The following is an 11,698-nucleotide window of genomic DNA, read 5'->3' on the forward strand; positions in this document are numbered from 1 at the left end:
AACTAGAGAAAGCCCGCGCACAGCAACGAAGACCCAAAGCAGCCAAAAATAATAAATAAATAAATTTTAAAACATATTTTAAAAAAAGAAACTCACTTTTTTTTTTTTTTTTTTTTTTTTTTGAAACTCACTTTTATTATATTTTACAAAAGCATCTGTGGTACACCGAAAAAACAAACAAACAACTGGTTCTTCACCACAGGTAGTTTGAGAAGCACTGTTTAATTCCCAGATCGTTTTCAAATTTCCCCAATTGTTCAAAAAGGCTTTTAATAGGTTTTTTGAGGGGGATCCAGGATCCTCCTGAGGCTCACAGCCTCCGTCCGGTTGCTATGGGCTCTGCCGGCCTCTCTGAGCGACACTAAGCCATCGTCCTGCTCTTCTTTGGAACTTGAAGCCTGCTCAGTTAGAGTGACTTCAGTATTTGGGGGGCCTGGATCAGGCAGGTCTGCAGCTCTCTGAGGCCCCCAGAAATTACTGTTCATAAAGCTATAAAAGGGTAAGCCCAGTGACCTGATAAATCATTTTCAAATTTCCTATGAATGTCTTCGTGATGACAGGCAAAAAATTATAACATATTTGTGACATTCTGGCAGAGTCACACTGGGTAAGGCAGAAAAAGCTGTGTTTGTATTAAATATCAGCTAAACAAGAAATCTGTGATGTTCTGATGTCGGAGATGGTCATCAGGAAAACCATAACAACATGTATCTGCAGCGCCCAGGGTTCGGCTAAACTCCTTTGCACATGAATTGGAAGTTGTCAGGTTTGGGTTCAAGGCTGTCAGCTAGCAGGTGGTAGACCTAGTGGGCTTAGGGACTCCTCAGCTGGGAAGGGACGTGCATTTGTCTCAATTAATTTCCACTGAAGAGAAATATTTAACGTGATTGATGTAAGGCATGATACAAATAAATACCACCTATTGCATCTGCGAAGGATTCAACATGGTGCCTGGGACGTAGTAGCTCTTAGAGCAAATGCTGCTGGGCTCTCCACCACCCTCTCCACCACCGGCCAGCATCATGGCTGCAAAATGGGCAGTTACACAGGTCCTGGGCTTAGAAGGGCCCTGTGCTTGGTTTAATGCTCTGTAGCAGCTCTCTGCAAATTCTTAATAATTTTTAACAAGGCACCCTGTATTTTCATTTTGCACTGGGTCCTGCAAATTATGTAGCTGGTCCCACCCTACCCCACCCCACCCCACCCCCCGCCCAAATCTAGCTGACCCGCCTCTGATTTCTTTTCTTTTCTTTCTTTCTTTTGGCCACACGGCTTGCAGGATCTCAGTTCCCCGACCAGGGCTTGAACCCAGGACTCCAGCAGTGAAAGCATGGAGTCCTAACCACTGGACCGCCAGGGAATTCCCCGGCCTCTGATTTCAATAGCAGATGAGCTGAATGGATGGTTGAGTGCAAGCGTGGCTCCCCTACGCTGACAGTAAACACACACACACACACAGACACACACACACACACACACACAGACACACACACACACACACACACACACACACACGGCACAACTTTCCATGTTCTGCCCTGAGCCTTCTCCAACACCAAGAAGTGCCTTCACCTGCACTGCGGTACAGCCTGGAAGGTCAGGAGAAATAAAGTGTGTGTGAGGTGAGGGTGCATTTCCACGAGTGACGGTCATAAGTGGGGGCTGGAGCAGGGAGCAAATGCTCCAAACTCCAGCTCCTTGGAGAGAGTTCTGCAGCGTGCTCTGTATACTCCTCAGGGCTCCCAGGCTGACTGAGTTCCTGCTGCCCTATTCCTACTCCCTACATGCTCCCTCCTGCTTCCTGGGATCACCTCCCAAATAAACCTCCTGCACCCAAGACCTTGTTTGAGGTTCTGCTTCTGGGGAAACTCATGCTAAGACAGTCTCAGTAGTAGGTGTTCTATAAACATGTGTTGAACAAATAAGTGAGTGCTTAGCTCGTAGGGTTAGTGACAGGAGTCAGTGAGAAAAATTGTGGAAGCATCTGGTTCAGAGCCTGGCTCATAATAGGAGGTCACTAAGTGGTGGCTGTTAGTATAACTTCCTCTCTTACCCATCCAGAGCTTCCCATTCAGTAGAAATTGACAGGAAATGTAAGAGCAAGTGTGACAGGGATGGACCACAAACCAGGTGGCTTAAAACATCAGGGAAATACCCTCTCACAGTTCTGGAGGCCAGAGATCTGAAATCAAGGTATTGGCAGGGCCACGCCCTTTCAGAGGGTTCTAGGGGAGGATCCTTCCTTGCCTCTTCCAGCTTCTAGTGGTTGCTGGCAATCCTTGGCTTGTAGATACATCACTCCAATCTCTGCCTCAGTCTCCCTATGTGTCTGTATCTCTATCTCTGTTTTCTTATAAAGATATCAGTCATGGGGTCAGGGCCCACCCTAATCCAATATGACCTTATCTTAACTTGGCTACATATGCAAACACCCCATTTCCAAGCAAAGTCACGTTCATTGGTACCAGGGGTTAGAATTTAACGTATCATTTGGACATATACAACGCTAGCCACTAGAGATGGAGAGATGCATTTTTTTTTTTTTTTGGAGAGATGCATTTTATTTAAAATAAATGCATAACACTTTGGCCTGGGGGCTTGGTTTTTTTTTTTTCTTGGATCAACTGGCAGAATGAGTAAGCTCAGGCCAGAGGATAATTTGTACCTGTGGGGTCAGTTCACGTGTCGCCTTAAATGGCATTTTCACTTTTATGTCGTTATGAGGAAGCCAGTCCTCCTGGGTGGACTGCAGCCGTGTTTTGACATGGCTCTTTGTAAGTGGGCTGAGAATGTAACCTCTGATACAGGCCATAATCCCAGCTGGGCTTTTCCCACATAACTGTTTATAAATAGTCTCAGATGTTAATAATTAATACATGTAAAATATTTATTAAGCACTTAATTTATGCCAGACTCCTATGTCAGGTTCCAGGGAGACAAGGAAGGTTTGGGCACAGACCCTGCCCTCAAAGAGTTCATAGGAGCATTTACTGAATGCCTACTACACGCACAGCACAACCTGGGTTCTGAGGTTTTTGCTTTCTCTAGTCCAAATGGGCTGCCCAGAGACTGTTCCCAGGCAAAATACAAACACAGGAGCCACTGCTGTGAATGACCGTGGCGCGGGGAGATAGGAAGCTGGGTTCTTTTTCTGACCTTGTCTTTTTTCTGATCATGTGATTTTGGATAGATCATGTCCCTCTGGGCCTCCTTTTCCTTTTCTACGAAAATAAGCAAATGAAATGAGATAGTGGTGCAGGGCTTGTCAACTCATATCACCCTGAGAGTCAAGAGTCAACCTAGACATTTATTAAGCCCTCACTGTGTGTCACGCAAGATTTCATTTACTTTTTACAACAACCCTATGCAGTGTGGATTTTAATTATTCCCATTTTAGAGGCTAAGAAACTAAGGCATAGGGTGATTAAGTCCATTTCTACAGGTCATAGAGTATTAACTGTTAGCACAGGGGTTTACACTCAAGTGGTCTGACCCCAGGACCGAGCCCAGGACAGTGCACTGGACTGTCTTCTAGTGCAGCATGGCATTCTGCGATTTTGTGGCGTTGAGAAGACTTCTAACGGGAGCAGCAACTGACCAGCTCAGTGTAGGGAGGGAAGTCTTTATGACTCTTGAGCTGGAAAAGAAGAGCAGCAAATTCTTTGCCCACTTCCCTTTGGCATCTTCCCCACACTGTCACAGCAACCTAGTAAACAGAGAGCATACATGGTGCCCATCCTTCAGTGGAATGTCTTCCTCTTGAGCTTCTTTTTACCTAATGGACACCCCACATCTCCTTTCTGGTAGATTTCCCTTTCTGTGCTAGCTGCTGGGAAACTCATACCCCAGGTCTGTACTAACTCTAGCAATGAGGGAGTATCTTACAGGACATATTTTATATACTCTCATTAGTCCTAGCATCATTTCATTTACAGATTCTTATTTTCCTCTTACTCCGGTGTTCCAGAGGACTCCCATTTGCCCTCCAGATCCACCCTGCATCCTTTCCCACACAGCTGTCTGTCTTGGAGGCTGACCACTATGGACTACGCCAATATTTGCTCACTCACTGACTTCTAGTTGGGTTTGGCCAATGGGGAGCCATAGTCAACCAGAGGGAGGGAGGAAAGGGGGGTCAGTGTATTTGTCCCCTTGTCTCCCTTCCCTCCCCTCCTTCCTCCCTTCACCCTTACTCAGCTGCCTTGGGCTGACTGCCTTTCACCTAAGGCCACACTCCTGCCCTGCTTTTAAATATTTATTGAGACATAATTCACATACCATAAATGTCACCATCTGTAAAAAGCACCATTTCAGTGGCTTATAGTATATTTGTAAGGTTGTGCAATGATCATCCCTATCTAATTGCAGGACACTTTCATCACTCCAAAAAAGAAACCTGGAACCCATTAGCAGTCACTCGTTATTCCTCCCTTCCAGCCCTAGGCAGCCATTAATCTACTTTTTGTGTCTATGGACTTGCCTGTTCTGGACATTTCCTATAAATGGAGTAATATAACAAGTGGCCTTTGGTCTGGCTTCTTTCACTTGGCATAAGGTTTTCAAGGTTCCTCCTTGTAGTAGCATGTATCAGTACTTCATTCCTTTCAAGGTTCCCTGTGACACTCTACACATCTTTCTTTCTGTGTTCTAGTAACTTCTTCCTTTCCCCACCCTTTGGGCCTAGAGGTGATAACAGCTCTGCTTCTGCTAGCCCCAGGTTGCTGCACTAGCTGGTGGGGCTTCCCTGCACCCACATTTTAAAAAATTAACCCTCCTCAGATGATCCCATTTGGAGTGTGCCTTTGCCTTCTGGTGGGACTCTGACACCCAGAGTCCTTGTGCAGTGTTTATATTTTGTATGAATTTCCATAATATGACTCACGTAATTTTTCATGATGAGTTGGGACAAATAAATACATGATAGGTTTGCTGATAACATGGAAACTGGTGATTGGCCTTTCCTTACAGCCCTTGCCTGTTACCAAGTCACTGAGTGATTTTAAGAACTCTTGGGGGGGTCTTACACCCTCCAACCCTGCCATTTCTGGAAATACCCATCAGGGAAAGCCTGGTACTTGGCCACATTCTGGAAGTAGCTTCGCTCACTTGGCTCAGGTGGGTATGGACAGAGCTCCTAGTGAATGGCCAGACTGAAAAGTGGTCGTAACTTCTACGTTCACATGAAGATGCACTTGGGAAATGTGCAAAACTCTAATTTGCAAAAGAGGGTTCCTTGGGAGGAACAGTAGTAACCAACAGAGAGCCATTTTCTTTTTCATCTTGTCACCACTGGTGGCTGGGAACAGACTGTCCAGCCTCTGCTACTCATGAGGATTCTCTAAAGAGTTTTCAATAAATTTCATTTATTAACAAGGAACCGCTCTACTTTAAAAAAAAAAAAAGAATACCATTTGTAAATAACCTCCTATTACTTAAGGCTTTGATTTTTACTGTATTACGGAGGAGTTGGCAGGAATAAGGGAGAGAGACAATGGGCCCCGGGGTGGAGGACCAAGAATAACAAGGCAAAATTTGCTTAAGCTTGTCACTCAAACCTGAGGGCCTCTTTCTGGAGCAATCTTTGGTGTGAATGCTCAAAATGCCCCAAATCCAAGGGCCATTTAAATCTTAATGATAAAACTCAGGAGCAATGCAACTGTTTAGAACAAGAAAACGATTCTGAAAAAGCCCTACAAAACAAAGACGGATCCCAGTGTTACTGGGAGCAGAAAATTGAGGTCAGCATTGCCCAGATCAAGGAAATTTTATCTTCAAAGATAGCATTTGGTTGCTACCATCACAAGGCAAATGCGAACGGCTTGCTTAGTATTTCACCTACATCATTTGGGGAATGTTTAAAACCTGAGGGGCATAGAACGTTATCTAGAAGCAAGGAAAATTGCTCTCACATTGCTGGTGGGAGTTTCAACTGGCCTCACTTTCTGGAGGAAGTTTTAGTAATATGTATTAAAAGTCTCAAAAAATGACCAACCAGCATACAAAAAGATTCTCAACATCTCAACGTTAGAAAAATGCAAATCAAAACCACAATGACCTACTGCCTGATGCTCATTAGGATGGGCACTTCCGAAAGAACAGAAAACAAGTATTGGTGAGGATGTCAGGAAATTGGAACCCCTGTGCTTTGCTTTGTTGGTGGGAATGTAAAATGATGCAGCCACTATGGAACACAGTATGGAGGTTCCTCAAAAAAATTTAAAAATTATGATCCAGCAATTCCACTTCTTGGTATTTAACACAAAAGAATTGAAAGCAGGTGCATAAAATTGATGACTAATAAGAACTTGCTGTATAAAAATAAAATTTAAAAATTAAAAAAAAAAGAATTGAAAGCAGGACCTTGAAGATATATTTGTACACTCATGTTCATAGCAGCATTGTTCACAGTAGCCAAGAGGTGGAAACAACCCAAGTGTCCACTGATGGATGAATGGATAAACAAAATGTGGTATATACTTACAATGGACTATTATTCAGCCTTAAAAAGGAAGGAAATTTGGACACACGCTGCAACATGGATGAACCTTGAGGACATTATGTTCTGTGAGACAAACCAGTCATGAAAGGACAAATGTCATATGGTTCCACTCATTTGAAATCTCTAAGGTAGTCAAAATCATAAAACACTAAGTCAAAAGAGGGTTCCCAAGGGCTGGGGGGCAGGGGGAGGGGAAGGAGGAAATAGTGTTTAGTGGATACAGAGTTTTCAGTTCTGCCAGATGAAAATGTTCCAGAGATTTGTTGCACAACAATGTGAATATACTTTCCTGAACTGGACACAAAAATGTTTGAGATGGTTAATTTAAACCATGTAAATTAAATGTTATGTGTTTGGGACTTCCCTGGTGGTGCAGTGGATAAGAATCTGCCTGCCAATGCAGGGGACGCGACTTTGATCCCTGGTCCAGGAAGATCCCACATGCCGCGGAGGAACTAAGCCCGTGCGCCACAACTACTGAGCCTGCACTCTAGAGTCCATGAGCCACAACTACTGAGCCCTCATGCCACAACTACTGAAGCCTGTGCGCCTAGACCCCGTGCTCTGCAAGAAGAGAAGCCACCGCAAAGAGAAGCCCCTGCTCACTGCAAATAGAGAAAGCCCACATGCAGCAACGAAGACCCAGCGCAACCAAAAAACAAACAAACAAACAAAAGAAATCAATGTTATGTGTTTGTAAGTACAAGAAGAAATAAAAAAGATTTAAAAGTCTCAAAAATGTTTCTAGCCTCCTCCAAAGAATTCCATTTCTGGAAATGTATCCTGAGAAGCTCTCGAGGACTTTTGCACACATAGTTTGTCACAGTGTGATGTACAACATGAAAAAATAGAAGCAACTTAAATATTCCGCGATAGGGGACTGGATGAACAAATGATCATAAATCACCCAATGGAACACTCTGTAGCCAACAAGAATTTTGTCATAAAAGAATAGTTAGTGGCATCAGAAAGTGGTCATGACGTATTAAGTTAAAAATTCACCTTAGAACTTAGAACTATAGTGTGACCCCAATTTTGCAGTAATTTAGGCATATATGCATAGAATAAAGACTAGAAGATACATATCAAAATGTGAACAGGGGTCATCTTTGGGGCATCAAGATTTGAGTTGACTTTTATGTATTTCTGTGCGTTTCTCTCTATTCCCTGAGGTGGACATGCACCACTTTTTTTTTTTTTTTTTTTTTTTTTTGCGGTACGTGGTCCTCTCACCACTGTGGCCTCTCCCGTTGCGGAGCACAGGCTCCAGACGCACAGTCCCAGTGGTCGTGGCCCACGGGCCCAGCCGCTCCGCGGCACACGGAACCCTCCCGGACCGGGCACAAACCCGTGTCCCCTGCATCGTCAGGCGGACTCCCAACCACTGCGCCACCAGGGGGAAGCCCCTACTTTATGTACTTTTTATACTTTTCTATATAAAAAATGTACACATTAGTGAAGAATGAAGGCAAAGCAGAGTGTAGTCAGTATCATCTTCTTTTCCAATCCAAACCCTCCAGATGTCTTTTCAGAGTCATAGCTTCAAAGAGAGTAAATATAAGAAGCAACTGCCGGGACTTCCCTGGTGGTCCAGTGGTTAAGACTTCACCTTCCACTGCAGGGGATGTGGGTTCGATCCCTGGTGGGGGAACTAAGATCCCGCATGCCGAGGGGCAACTAACTAAGCCTGCGCACCACAGCTACTGAGCTCGCGCGCCTCAACGAGAGAGCCCGCATGCCGCACACTACAGAGTCCACGCGCCCTGGAGCCTGTGTGCCACAACTAGAGAGAGAAGGCCACGCGCCGCAACGAAAAATCCCCCATACCTCAACTAAGACCCGATGCAGCCAAAAATAAATTAAATGAATAAATAAATAGTAAATAAATCTTAAAAAAAAAAAAAGCCACTGCCAACAGTGCAGGTTTAGAAACTCCCATGGCCGGCACTGTCCGTTCTGTAAGCGCCAGCGTGTGTGGTGGTGCCTCCCACGCACAGAGGCATGGAAGTGAGATGACAGCCCAAGTGGGCAGGGATTGGACAGTGGCACCTCCTCAAGGGCCTGTCCCCAGAGGAGTGGGGACCAGAGGGAAGGACCTGACCCCCCAAGTGGATTAAGCTGCAAGTCTTCCACTGAAGAGGGCACCCAGTGGGAGCATTCTCCTATGATTGCGTGCAACTGTCCATTTCCAGAATCTAGACTTTGTTCAGCAGCAAAAAACTCAGGGTGATGTTTCTGTTTTGACAAAGAAGGCGTTTGGGGTTTGGAGTGCTGCCCAAGTGCACAGAGAAGCATTTTGTATTATTCACTAACAACGGCATTGTCAGCACACCTGAGAGGCCGTTCACTGTACCAACACAGGGTCACCCCGGCTTTACCTGTAAAGGAACAATCACGAGCCCATTAAAGACATCACAAGAATTTCAGGCTCTGGCAACATTTGTTGTGATCGTTTTGAAGGAAATCTGAGACAGGGAGGGTCTGTTTTCAACTTGTCTAGGGATTTAATTTGCTTTATCAAGTTGATTTTGCATTTTTCTAAATGGTTCTTCATTCTTAGGGCAAATTTGGTTATTTTCATCTTGCTTTTCACTTACTATTATGACATAAGCATATTTCTCATGTTAATACAAAGTCTTCAAAACTCTCCAAAATTGTATAAAAACATCCCATTCTGTGACTGTGCCATAAATTATTCCCTTGGTTGCCATTGAGACTGCTGGCGATTTCACTAATATTAATACTGCTGCAGTCAATATTTTTGCGCCATTCAGCTCTGTGTGCGCTTCAGATTACTTCCTTAGGACGGATTCCAAAAGCGAAACCACTAGGTCAAAGGCACGCACATTCTTCAGCTTTTTTCGGGGGGGCGGTCACATTTTATTTCATGTTGTTTGTATATTTTTCCTTTCTTTTTTCAAGATAAAACGGATTTTTTCATAATCATAAAAGATATACTCACTCAATGTAAATGATTTAGTTTAAAAAAAGATATAAAGAAATGAAAATTACCAGGGAAATTCATCACAAATAACTACTGTTAACATTCCTTCCAGATCTTTCCTTATGTGCATATATATAGAAGTATATATGTAATAGCTACACATGTTCATCTCTAACTTATTTTCCCTTAACATAGCATGAACATCTTTCTAATAATTTAACAGAGGACTATGTAATTTTTTTTGGCTGACAGTACGCCACTGTACAGAGATGTACTTTATCAAACCAAGTTTAGACATTTTTAAGGCTCGGACTCCTATTACCAAAACACTTTCCAAATGGCTTATACCAATAATACCCACTCCCGCTGTCAGTGTGTGGCAATCCGTCTCATGACCAATGAAAACCATTTGCAATGTCCTACTTTTTTTCACTGAGCCGTTTCTAGCCAGGAGTAGTGCCAAGAATCTTGATGGACATGTTTGGTGGTTTGGGCTATTTTCTGAGAAAGAATGCGAAAGAATCTCCGTGGCTTACCTGCCACAGCAGCTGCTGATTTCTGAAGAGGGTTGACAGGGTGCTGGAGAAGGAAGCCAAGAGGACCCTGGCTTTCCGTAAACGTAATTAGGTATTTATCAAACCTCCGGTCACGTCTCTGAATTCACATGGGAAGTTTATTTACTGTCATGTAAAGTATCTTGGGGGAATACTGCATACAGATATTAGCAATTAATTCAATCTAAGAATCACAATTTTTGCAGTTAACAGAGTGCCATGTCAATACTCTAATTGCGAATTCTGCCCAAAAGGCCAGTATCACAGGAAGCAGGAAGCCTCGTAATGAGGCAGGACTCCCAACAGAGACTAAAAACTAAGATGTTGAGGGTCAGACAGGGAGAGCCATGGATCTGAGCTGTGTCACGCAGGCTAGGGCTTTGCCACACACAAGTGGCGTCCACCCGTGACAGGGAGGCCTCCTTTGCTCTGCCCATGTGAACAAGGGGCCATCTGGGCTCCTGGGCTCACACCTCTGCAGGGCCCCCTTCATTGGGCTGGACGGGGCCTCTGATAACCTGCTGTCACTGGCCCTCGGGGCCAGGTGTGACTTACCCTCCTAAGTGCAACCTCTGTCCATGTAACCCTGGTACACTGAGCTGTCCCAGAAGGGGAGCTGGGGGTGCACTGGGAGGGATGGTGGGGGGCTTGGGAGCTCTGGAGGAGCCTTCCCACAGTCTCACTTGAAGGCCTAGGAGGCTGGGTTTGATTTGTGAACTGTTCTGATCCGACTCCCTTTCCAAGGTGTGTGCACAGAAGCAAACCTTGTCTTGCAGACAGAGTGCTCTGGGCCTTGGGTTTGTTCTTAATCCTCCCAGTTAAGGTCCTGGTGGCAACATGGGGAGTTAGAAGCATCAGCAAATTGTGGTTTTCTCTTATTCATGGACCAAAGGTTTCTTGTGGGCTCTCCTTTACTTTGTTTTGTGGGAAAGCAGACAGCAACTGAGGAAAGAAAGTTCTACAGACCAGCAGCCAACCATGGTGCCGTTGGCAAAGAGAAGGAGGGTTGGCAAAGCCACTGATTCCTGCTTTGATTCATGAGCTCAGACCTCTCTCTGACTCTCTGTCTCTCTCTGACACACACACACACACACACACACACACACACACACACACACACACACACACACACACACACACACACACACACACACACACACACACACACACACCACTGTGTCTCATCTTATGGAACCCATCTCAGAGAGCATCTCACCCGAGAAGCTTGCCTGCCCCCTTGGGCAGAGGTGGGTGCTTTCTGACTGGAGTTTCCCGGCCTCCCAACAGCACTGCTCCCATTGCTTTGGAATTCTCCCCTCAAGCCTGGAAGCCTCTGGGGAGAGATTCTGTCTTACCCGCCTCTGTATCTAGAGCATTCTGTCCAGGGCCTGCCATCTCAAAGGTGTGTCCTGTGTGTCTGGTGAACGGCAGGACATCACAGAACATCAGGCTTTTGTAAGTGGCTGACCCCATCTTGCACTTGAACCCATACCCAGGATTCATTAAGCCTTCCCAGTGCCCTGAAACTGCAAACAAGAAACATGGCAGATGTCCCCTCAGTGGCTAGTTTCCAGGGGCTTCTAGACGATCGGCAGCCCTCGGGACCCCACAGTAGCCCTGGAAGACAATGGTGCAGCATACTGAGGGAGTGTGAAGAAGGAAATCTAATAAAGGAAAGTCAATCTCTTTAACCAGAGACCC

Source organism: Grampus griseus (assembly GCF_964374135.1).
Source record: "Grampus griseus genome assembly, chromosome: 16".
Classification (NCBI taxonomy): domain Eukaryota; kingdom Metazoa; phylum Chordata; class Mammalia; order Artiodactyla; family Delphinidae; genus Grampus; species Grampus griseus.